Below are 12,084 nucleotides of genomic sequence, written 5' to 3'. Positions count from 1 at the left end.
TGGTGGGCTGCAGTCCATGGGGTCACTAAGAGTTGGACACGACTAAGTGACTTCACTTTCACTTTTCACTTTCACGCATTGGAGAAGGAAACAGCAACCCACTCCAGTGTTCTTGCCTGGAGAATCTCAGGGACAGGGGAGCCTGGTGGGCTGCCGCCTATGGGGTCTCACAGAGTCGGACACGACTGAAGCTACTTAGCAGCAGCAGCAGCAGCTAGAATATGTCTACACACCACAGGCTTGCAACCAGAACATGACAGTGGCCTGTGCCCAGCAGAGCAGAGCCAGCCAGGATGGGAAGGACCAGGTCTAGCTGGGCACGTCTGTCAAGAGTTTCAGGTAGAAGAGGAAGGAAATATAGGGATTGATGGATATAGTAACATTCCTCTTGCCACATAGACTTTGGACTCTAAAGTTTAGCCTCATGGGTGCAAATTTCAAATGAAACAATTTGGATGATAAAATGGTAACTTCTGCCACACTAAACCCCATGTTTTAATGTATTTCTTCCATTGGAAGGTATCCTTTCAAATGAAGAATCAGAAGCCACTAAAACATGAAGCATGTTTCATTTTCACTGCTTCCTTGGTAACTAAGCACAAGGGACCTTCAGCTCAGTATCACTGTCCATAGTGTCTCCATAGCAACAGTCATGTAGGGTACCATTCTCACCAACACAGGTGAATGGCTCAGCCGTGTCTCTGGTTAGGATGAGGCTCCTGAATGATCCCAGGCTCTGACAGCATCACACAGAGTTGTTGCCATGGTTTTGGTGAGAAGTATTGCTTTTCTGAGGATTACAAAACACTTTATGTTCCAACCCCATGCTGGCTCATTCCTGACAGAGTGGAAAATGTGTCTCCTTGGCTGAAATGTTCCTCTTGAGTCCAGCCCAAAGATGACATTTTTAGGAAAGTTTGAGAAGAATCCTGAGGCTGTTACTGAGTCACGATAGAGTAGAAATGGATCTTTTCTATTTAAAGAGTTTTGTGCTACTGTTTGAAAATGTCACATTGCTAGGGAACAGTGGAAATGGAAAACTTTCCATTTGCCATCAACAAAGGAAGCTCGTTACTGAATGTGAAGCAGAGGAGCTGAAGAGAAGTTCTGTTACCTGTCTGACCAAAATAGAAGGAGGCTGATGGGAATTTGATTTAATAATATTGGTCTGAACAAGCTTGAAGCTCTAAAACGGGATCACTCATCTGGAATGTAGCACATGTAATTTTAACTCCCACCCCCATCCCCCACTCCTACGAAGCTGTAGTTCAGACTGGTTCCAGAATCTCTCTGGATTGCAGTTTAATACAAAGCAAAAGAAGAGATTAGCTTAGTTTAGATCAGGATTTCCCCAATTTATCTTATATCAAGAGTCACCTGGGACCTGGAGGTGGAGGGGGGGGAAACAAAACAGTGTCTCTTTGGTACCTTTCCTGGAGACTATGGTCCAATAGTCCTGTGCTATATTGGAAATATATTTTAACAAACATTCTAGGAAATTCTGAGGAAAAAAAGTAGGTTTGAGATACAGATATAAGCAAACATACTATGTGAAAAAATGAGACCCCATTTTTATACTGTTTTGTGACTTTCTTTTTCATTGGTAATATACCGTCATTTTGGGGATCAGGGGTATATATGCACATCATCTTTTTTAATGACTACAGCGTACCTGGTCATGCACCAATAACTGTTTAACAAATCTGCTTTTATTTTACATTCAATTTTTCTTCCTGCGTAAATGATGTATTTGTACTCCTACTGGGACTAGTGGAGGGTTTCCCTTTCACTACATCCTTATTATCAATGCTATTAAAGAAGAAAAAAGCCTTACTAATTTGATTGGTATCCATTATACTTTCTAATAAGTTAGACACATTTTCATAGATTTGTTGATTATTAGTATCTTTTCTTTTGTGAATGACTTGATAACAGTCTTTGCAAAGTTTTCCACTGGCATTACATTTTTTTATAGGTTTTGGGAGAGCTATTTTTATCTGAAGCACATTAAACATAGTCATATGTTGTAAATTCCCCCTGGGTTTTAGTTTCCACTCAGTTTTGAGTGCAATGGTTTTTGGCATTTAACATTTCTATATGCAATCTTGTAAAAGCTCTTTTATGATTTCTATCTTTGGTATATACTTTGGAAAATCCTTTTCATCTCCAGATTATATACTCATTTAAATGTTCTTAGATCTTTAAGATCTGGGGTTTTGTATCTGACTTTGTAATGAGTCTGGAGTTAAATTTGGTATATAGTATTAAAAAAGGTTTTCATCATTTTTACAAATTGTTAACTAATTATTCTAACATAATTTCTAATCAAATGGATTTTAGATATCAATTTTGTTATACACTACATATATAACCCTTGAATCTGTTTCTACTCTTTCTTTATATTCTGACCTCAATATTTTGTTTTGTTTGCTTACAGGCTGGATTTATTCCTGACTTAAATATACATTTTGTATGGCATGGGAGTCTGATTTGGGAAACCCTCAGCTCCCCAGTTGCATAATACTTGTGTAGATGACCCAATCCAAGCCTTCAGAATGATTCCCAAGTAATTACAAGGGTCCAGAGTTCTAAACAATAAAATTATCTTCTAAAAGTATACATTTTCTAGACTTTCAGCAGTAATACTAGATGCCAAAATACATGGAACTGTATCAAAGTTTTGCGTGAACACAAATTAGAAATCTAGCATTCTGATCATACTAAGTCAAACAAGTGGAATCAGAATGTTATAAATTTTTTAGCTAGACAAAAATTCATAAAATTTCTATATATTAATACTATATAATATGTACAAAAGCTTCTCTTCACAGGGCTTTTCAGGTCTATTATATTCTTCTGGGCTTCCCATGTGGTGTTAGTGGTAAAGAATCCACCTGCCAATGCAGGAGACGTCAGAAATGTGGGTTCAATCCCTGGGTTGGGAAGATTCCCCTGGAGGAGGGCATGGCAACCCACTCCAGTGTTCTTGACTGGACAATCCCATGGACAGAGGAGCCTGGTGAGCTACAGTCCATGGGGTCACAAAGAGGTGAACACTACTATGCAAGCATTTGCACACATATCCTTCTACTTCTCTGTATATTCATTTATTAATTTTTGAGAGTTTGATATTGAAATTCCACCTAAAAATCTCATTTTATCTACTTATAAATAATTGTAATATATAGTGAAACTATATATAACCTTGTTCTGTATTTTCTAAGTCTCCTGTAAATGTGTCTTCATGCTTTCACAATTTAAAAAAATAAAAATTGAAAAATAAAGCAGCAGCTTCTATCAGCAGCAGAGGTGACATATCAAGTCAAGACAATGCCATGTATTCATGGGCATGTTGATGTATGGCAGGCAGGGAAAGCTTGATCCAGTGAATCTGAGTCTGAATCAGTCCTGAACTACTCATTTTATCAGAAAAGGGAGAAGACAAAAGAAGAGAAAGCAAAGATGGGCTAACAGTACAAAGAGGAAGTAAAGAAGAAAGAGAGTAGGACAGAGGTTTAATTTTTTACTGTAAGAAGAGTATTTGTGTTTGTATGAGTACTCCAGTGATGGCTCTCAGTTCGTATGTATTTAACAGAATGTAAAAGATGGGTCAGATTAGGGGCACTGAGGTCCTGCTCCAGAAAGGAAGCAAGAGATGGGCCCAGTGTCTTAGTGTTTCCCAACTCTTTGGCAATTGTGAATTCTTGTTTATTACTTTCTGTCTAGAATGTGACATGGGCCCATGCAGTTGTATCACACAAAGAATCCCAAAGAAATTGCTGGGATCTGTGCATTTCATTTTTATTTGGTCCATCTAAAAAAATTATTACAAAGAGCATCATCTTTATCCTAACCCACCACTCCTCCCATGCTGCCATGGAAACAATGGCTTCCTAAGACCATCATATTATTGGTATTTGATTGATTTTCTGTTCCACTCTTCTGCCACTCAGCTTTTTTTTTTCTTTCCCTACCAAATTCTCTATTTTTCTTAAGTGAATCTCTCTTAGCCTCACCTCACCCATGGTCTCTGTGCAGATAACTTGCCATCACCTTTACAGCCTCTAAGAATGGTCATATTTTCTAAAAGAACCCCAGAATGCATGGACTAGCAAGATTTTTTCCCCCAAATTTTAAATTAATTTGTATTGAAACATAACAAACATCATAACCTGACTTGTATTTATTTTACATTTAGTAAGTCATTTTTGGGTGGGAGGAGAAATAAATTAAAAAAAAAAAACCTAAAAGAAGGTGAATGATGAACAGAAGGCATGTACTCACTAAACCAATCATATATTCATCATCATCTTTCTTCTAATGTTCCACAAAATCCAGCCCAACAATGGCATTGCCATGACTACCAGGGAAGGTGAAAGCAATTCCCTAATTTTGCTGAGTGAACCCAAGAGTCTTCTTCCAACAACATTTCAAAATAATAACACAAGGAGGTCCTCTCTGGGCCCCAGTCTTCCTTCCCATGAAGGACAGGACAGACAAAGTCAGCAATAAGTGCTCTTAAACTTGAAAAAAAATCACTGAAAACTTTTTTTTTTTCAAGCTGAAATCCTACATGGAAGGAAAAGCACAAACAAAATGAAACCCAGGACCGGGGTGCACAATAGAAGCAGAACCTCTTGTGAAATGTCAGAGTTCTATGAATCAGAGTTTGAAAAATCATTGGATTGGATCGTCTCTAAATCTCTTCCAACTTAAATATGTTACTTTTGTGATTTTGATCTAAAAAAGTCTCAACCCTCCAAGGAGACATTGCTTAGGAACAGATGGGTTGACTTTATCCACAGAGTGAGGGCTGAGGGGTGGATTGCGATGCCACCTTTCCTCGGCAGAACCCTGCTTCTCCAGCCCCTCTCAGTCCTTTGAATGTCCTTGTGTGCTCAGTAGCTTCAGTCGTGTCTGGTTCTTTGCGACCCCATGGACTGTAGCTCACCAGATTCCTCTGTCCATGGGATTCTCCAGGCAAGAATACTGGAGTGGGTTGCCATTTCCTTCTCCACTGAACCTCCTTGCAGGGATATAAAGCCTCACGAGATGCAGGAAAGCTTCAGATTCAGAGGACCACACCCAGGTTCCTTAGCAACAACAGCAGAGGGAAGCCTTTCTCACCAGCAGATGGTGGTGGGCTGTTGCTCTGTTTCTGCATCACCTTCTTACAGTGGGCTCTTGGCTCCCAGTAGCTTCTCCTCTGAAGCCTACTTAGCAACCAGCATCCCTTGGTAACCCTGAGAGCCATCTTTCCATCAGACCTATAGCACTGCTTTTTCCTCTCGTTGCTCTATACTTTTTTCAAGTCCTGCATATGCAAGATGCCCTCTGTCTAAATACGAATTCTTTTAATCATCTGAATATTGGATAATGGGGGTCAAAGTCCAGAATCCCAGAGAAAACCAAAGTGAACTGCATTCAAAAATTGACCTGCATCTATACAGAATTCCTACTTTGTACACAGGCAAAATACTTATGAGTTGCAGTTAGAAGATTACCAGAACTCTGTCGCTGAAATATATCAGTGGATGTCCCTGCAAGTCACATGAGAGTTCAGGGGACCAGGCCCTGCTCTTCCCATGAAATAGCTGTGTGACCTTGGTCAAAGATACGTCACCTCTCCACAACTCGGCTCCTTCCTACTAAAACAAGAAGGATGAGCTGGTGATCCCAGAGGTCCCTTGGAGTGTGAATATTTCATGACCCTTGGCTTCATCTTTGACCAGGGTCTTTCTTTGTATGTCTCCAAATTCAAGCCGCTGAGATGTTTCTTAATCTCAAGAGTTTTCCCCATGAGATGATGCGACATGGCTTGGAATAGTTCTAAGCGTTATGTTCAAACTGTAGGAAAAAGGCTGCAAGAAAGAAAGCCTTCCCTCACCGATGGCTCTAAGAAGTCAGATGTGAAATGCTGGGTCTTGAAATGAACCTCCAAAAGAAAACGTGACCCCAAATACTATCACTCATACAAAGACTCCAGAAATCTTTAGGGGTCAAATGGACCCCAGGCCAATTTGATGATCACGCAGTCTTGCATGAATCTACCAACTCAGTCTCTCAAAAAGGATTCAGTCATTCCTTGCTATTGGCTGAGGCATCTCCAGACACTGACCACAATACACAGTAATTTGAGGTGTGAATAATCTAGTGAGGAAGAAAAGACACCCACACATGAGTCAGAGAAATAAAGTGTTAGGCAACACATGATTAAAGCATCCATATTCATAGGAGGCTACCAAGGATAAAAGAACAGAACTGCTACTTTTTCAAGGGAGAATCTTATTAGAAAGAGGGCTGATAAAGGGAATTGCTGACCAAGGGAAGAAGCACGTATTACAAACTAGAATATGGAATCAACGTGGTCCCTCCTGTCCAGGGCCAGCCTTGTGAGCGCGTCACCTGCCACCAGCATCCCACGAAGGGCCCTGTGCTTAGCCTAACGCTGTGTTGCCACCACCTGAAACTGTAACCATTTACAGGGCCTCACATTATAACTCTGCATCGGGCCCCACCCACTATGGAGTGTACCCCAGAATATCACCTTGTTCCAGGAGAGGGATCCTACTGTGGGGTGGTAAGAGATGGGACTGGAAAATGGGGTTCATGGACAGAGGGCCTTGAATTCTATGCTGTACTGCTCAGACTTTATCCTGTAGAAAGTAGGTTATTTTTTCAAATTTTAAACTCTTTTAAAAGTTTTTTTAAATTTTAAACTTTTTTGTATTGGGGTACAGCTGATTAACAATGGTGTGGTAGTTTCAGGTGAACAGCTAAGGGTCTCAGCCATATCTGTACATGTATCCATTCTCCCCCAAACCGTCCTCCCATCCGGGCTAACATGACACTGAGTAAAGTTCCATGTGCTATACAGTAGCACTCTGTTGATTATTCATTTTAAATGGAGCAGTGTATACATGACCTTCCCAAACTCCCTAACTATTCCTTCTCCTCCCCACTAGGCAACCATAAGTCTGTGAGTCTCTTTCTGTTTTGTAAGTTAAGTTCATTTTGTATCATTTCTTTTTAGATTCTGCATATGAGGGATGTCATACCATAGTTCTAGAAGGTATTTTTTGAGCAGCAGAGTTATATGGTAACATTGAGATTTTAGGATATCTTGTGATGTCCTCATGTTATCTTGTGATAACATGAATGGGGGAGACAGCGCTGGTGTGAAGACCCTTATCGATCCATCAGCAAAGTAAGAAAGTTCACTTAGATGTGGTGAGATCAGAGAGAAGAGGTCAAATTTGAGAAACAAATGGAAAAGAGGAATCTCTGTGTCTTGGTAACAAATTGAAGATGGAGGGACAGAGACTGTTGAATCAAATTTACATGACAATTTCTTTCCCCAGGCTTTTGCAAAAAAAAAAAAAAAAGATAAAAATGAAATGACAAGAACTAAAGCACTGTGACTATAATTATCGGTGGAAAAATTGGTAGGGCTGTCAGGGGCCTCTGAGGCAAGGCTTTCATTCGAGAACTTGGCAGTAAGATGAGTGGGTTAACATTGTTCAATCCTTCATTTATCCACTCAATATTTACTGATCTCTTCCTAAAGGTCTAGATACCACTTTAGATATTAAAGACCTGGCTGCAAATAAAGCAGTCACAGGCTCTGCCTATGAAAATTTTATAGCCTCGGAGGGAAAAGATGTTAAACAATTACAGTTGTGGGTATGTGGTGAAAGGGAAGTGGCACACCATTTTGAATCAGAGAGACTTTTCCGGTCTTTTCTCCCAGGAAACTTAAACAAATAAATAAATGGAGTTGTTAAGCCCATGACACTTAATTTGCTACCTTTCAATTTCACTAAACTACAGCCTACTTTGTGTGTGTGTGTGTGTGTGTGTGTGCGCGCGTATGTCTGCATGTGAGCAAGGGTAATTTCCATTTCCAAAAGACTTGACTTCCCTGATGAGAAGGGGAGATTTCGACAGAGTGAAAGATAAAAAAGAGAACGTGAGAAGCAAGTGATACTTGCCTTTTGTTCCCTTCTGAATGGTTTTCCGCTGAATTACAAGGCAATGCTCTTTTGACCTGCTACAGAGGTGGGTTTCGTGTAGCCTAGATGTTCCCACTGGATGGCCTCTCACCCAGCCAGGCTGGCCTTTTCCCTAAAAATTTTGGAAATAGGACTGGGAGACAGAGGTCTATTTTGGAGCTGTGAGGAGTGGCCATTTTCAACCGCATGAACTGGACAGATGGTGAACCTGGCTGACAGGGATGCAGAGAGCCAGTGAGAGTGGCTGGAGGGTGTCCCAGTCTCCAATTCCAGCCCATCCTCCTCTATGGATCAATCACGTTCCTGTTGCCGAGTTCCATGAGACATCCCAGTATGCTTATAAGCTTTCCTGTTTAAGCTTGTTCAAGAATTCTATTTAATTCTCTACTGTTTGCAAACCAAGATGCTCCCTAATGATTAGCATTCAAGAGGGACAGCCGCTGGCGGTGGAAAGTTACCAGGACAAGCAAGCAAAGCTCTGAGACCTATTTTTAAATCCTGGTTCACTAATCAAAATCCCTAAGGTATGGACCCAGGGTTTGTAAAGGTGGCCAACACACATACTGCAAAGCGTGACACTGGCGGAGCCTGGAAGCCAGGATAGGCATGTTGCAGGCAACATCTCTGAGTGGTTGTTAATGTTGCATCTTCTCTCTGTGGGGCCAGGTAAGGACCACAAGCCCTAGACAGAGCAGAGCATCAGCCAGCTGCAGGTTCTCCCCTCAGAAGGGGCAGTCGTATCTGTCCATAACGTAGGCCTCGAACTTCTTTTGTTGACCTCCACCCTGGGTTTTGGGCTTCCTGGGTGGCTCAGCAGTAAAGAATCCACCCACAATGCAGGGGACATGAGTTCGATCCCTGGGTCGGGAAGATCTGCTGGAGGGGAAATGGCTTCTCCCTCCAGTATTCTTGCCTGGGAAATCCCATGGACAGAGGAGCCTGGGGGGCTGCAGTCCGTTGGGTTTAAATGAGTCAGACATGACTGAGCAACTAAAACACAACCACACCCTGGGTTTAGCTGAACCGACCTTCGGGTACAACCCCTGACTTTGACATCACTGTCTTCAAGGACACAGGCCAGTGGAGGGTTTTGTGAAAAGTAACAAGCAAGGGACTTCTCTAGTGGTCCAGTGGCTAAGATTCTAGGCTCCCAATGCAGGGAGCCCAGGTTCGATCTCTGGGCAGGGAACTAGATAGCACCTGCCTCAGTCAAGAATGAGCATACTGCAACTAAAGATTCCCACATGCTGCAACTAAGACCTGGCTAAGTCAAATAAATGCATATTTAATTAAAAAAAAAAAAAGATGTTTGAAAAAAGGAAAGAAAGTAACAAGCAAGACCACCCCGGGAAGTTTCAGTAATGTTCAGGGCTGGAAGCTGATACTGTTGGACACAGACTGTTGAAATAACTGCTCTCTTCTTGTCCAACGGGTGGCCTGCCACAGAATCCTTTCCTATACCTGCCACTTCATGGCAAATAGATGGGAAAACAATGAAAACAGTGGCAGAATTTATTTATTTATTTTTTGAGCGGCAAAATCACTGCAGATGGTGACTGCAGCCATAAAATTAAGAGATGCTTGCTCCTTGGAAGAAAAGTTATGACCAACCTAGACAGCATATTAAAAAGCAGGGACATTATTTTGCCAACAAAGGTCCGTCTAGTCAAAGCTATGGTTTTCCGGTAATCATGTATGGATTGACAGTTGGACTGTAAAGAAAGCTGAGCACCGAAGAATAGAAGCTTTGAACTGTCATGTTGGAGAAGACTCTTGAGAGTCCCTTGGACAGGAAGGAGATCCAACCAGTCCATCCTAAAGGAAATCAGTCCTGAATATTTATTGGAAGGACTAATGCTGAAGTTGAAGCTCTAATACTTTGGCCACCTGATGCAAAGAACTGACTCATTGGAAAAGACTCTGATGCTAGGAAAGATTGAAGGCAGGAAGAGAAGGGGACAATAGAGGACGAGATGGTTGGATGACATCACTGAGTCAACAGACATGAGTTTGAGTAAGCTCTGGCAGTTGGTGATGGACAGGAAAGCCTGGGGTGCTGCAGTCCATAGCGTTGCAAAGAGTCGGACACCAGTGAGCGACTGAACTGACTGACCTGGTATTTTCCAACTCTGGGACAAGCAGCCCTCCCAGGAGCAGCCTGCATCACTCATGGGTCTGATATTGTCTTGGTTGGGGTACACAGGCATCAGCCCACCTGGTACAGAGAAGACAAGCCGATGAGAGCTGAGAGAAGGTGGCCTTTTAGGCCAGGCTGTCTACATTGTTCCTGCCCCAATCCTGGCCGTGTTTCTCAAACAAGGCTGAAAGCCAGGGATTATTTTCGTGTGTCCTGTTGACATCTGAGCACATCCTGCTCCTCACCTTCAGAGTCCAGGTACCAATAATAACTGTTCCCTTGGGCACTGTTACCCTGAGCACTGACATGCAGCCAAGGGGTCACAGTGACCAAGAAGGACAGAAGTGGACCGTCCACCCATCCATGTCTGGGGACATCCAGAAAGAGGAGGAGAAAATGACCATCGGGTGACGGAAGTAACCTTCTGTGGTCAGACAGAGAAGGGGAGCCTGGGGGCTGCTGGACTGGCCTGAGCGGTCCTCACGGATGAGCACAGGAAAGAGGCTGGGACCAGGCGCCACAGTTCTTTCTTCACCTCACAGGACGTCCTGACTCTGCTTCCTTCGAGACTCACGAAGGAGACACACGAATTCGGGCCAGCTTCCAGCGCTGGACACATGTCGGGTAGAAAACCACGGGCATGTTCACATGCCAAGAGCCCCAGCTCGGGCTGACCATGCGGCTGTTTCGGTGATTAAGCCTCACGCACAGAGTCGAGCTGTTTGAGAAGGACGTCTGCTCACACAAACACTGCAAAGCGACCCTTTCCCTAAGCACCATGCTCTCAGTTTGTCAAAACATTTGAAGAAGACTAATTCAGGCCTCAAAAGGGATTCTCTCTCACGCAGCCAGCTGCCAGGTCTGCGAGCCGAAGGCTTTATGTTACAATATTTCAAGACACCAGAGACAGGAGGAACGCGGGCCTCGAGTGGACGTCCCGTGGGGCTGACGACGTCAATAAGGGGACAGAAGGCGCTCTTCACCTGCTCCGTGGCAGAGGGGGTGGGATGAGGAGGCCAGCTCTGGCCAGTCTAGATGCCTGTGAAGAGCAGTACAGGGCAGGAGCCACAGACATGGGCTCTGAAGCCAGGGGTGGGTGCGTGCAAGTCCCAGCTTTTCCATTTACTACTCGTGGAGTTTTATGAGATGTCCTCTGGGGCTACGTGCTCCAATTTCTCCATCTGTGAATGTGGGGGGACAGACAGGGGGCCAAGGTACCACCCCCTAGGACTGTTGTGAGGAGTCAGTTAGTGTTACATACGTGTGATGTACTAATAGCCATACCCAGTAAGCAGTGAGCACGCGATCATTCTTGGGGTGCTCTACAGGACTGTGGTGCGTGTCCCCAAAGTCCTCCCTGTGTGGGGAGGACCAGCCAGCCTCAGGCCACGCTGTCATAGACCTGCCCGCTGAGCCCTGCCTGCTCAGCTGTGGGGAAATTTTTTCCTCCATCGCAAACAGGTCCCTGGAGTGCAGAACAGCAACTCAGCAACTGACATAAACAATTTCAAACAATCATTTCGGAAGACAAATGGCTCCATTTGGGCATCAAGATTCCTCCCAGAGGCTTTCCCTGCCTGTTTATATGTTCCGCGGCCTCCAGCCACAAGTGAATTAGGCGGATAGCGCGCTCACGCCCGGGGAGGCCGGAGGAGCCTGTGCGGACCAGCACCTGCTGTTTGACATGCTTTCCTTGAAAGCTGATGCTGGGGGTGGGGGTGGGGGTTCTGGAGGAAAGAAACTCCCATTTCCACCTGCCAGTGCCCACCCATCATGGGAAACATTGTGAGTTACAGGGAAAATAGAATATGTAGGTATATTACATTTTTTTTACACATTAGGAAATAATCTTGGCCCTGCTCTTTTTTTTTTTTTAACAAGGTTTTGAAACTATCAAACATAATGTTTCAGGACTTCCCTGGTGGCACAAGTGGT

The 12,084-nt window shown here is 43.5% G+C and overlaps 1 protein-coding gene across 4 annotated transcripts in view; it reads right to left on the bottom strand.

Moving 5' to 3' along the window:
• Window positions 1-12,084, bottom strand: part of MYOCD (myocardin) — an 84,140-nt gene that overhangs the window by 58,265 nt on the left and 13,791 nt on the right. The gene's annotated exons all lie outside the window — the stretch shown is intronic.

The sequence above is a fragment of the Capra hircus genome, chromosome 19 (genome assembly GCF_001704415.2).
Source record: "Capra hircus breed San Clemente chromosome 19, ASM170441v1, whole genome shotgun sequence".
Classification (NCBI taxonomy): Eukaryota; Metazoa; Chordata; class Mammalia; order Artiodactyla; family Bovidae; genus Capra; species Capra hircus.
This window is presented reverse-complemented; position numbering and strand designations above follow the sequence as displayed.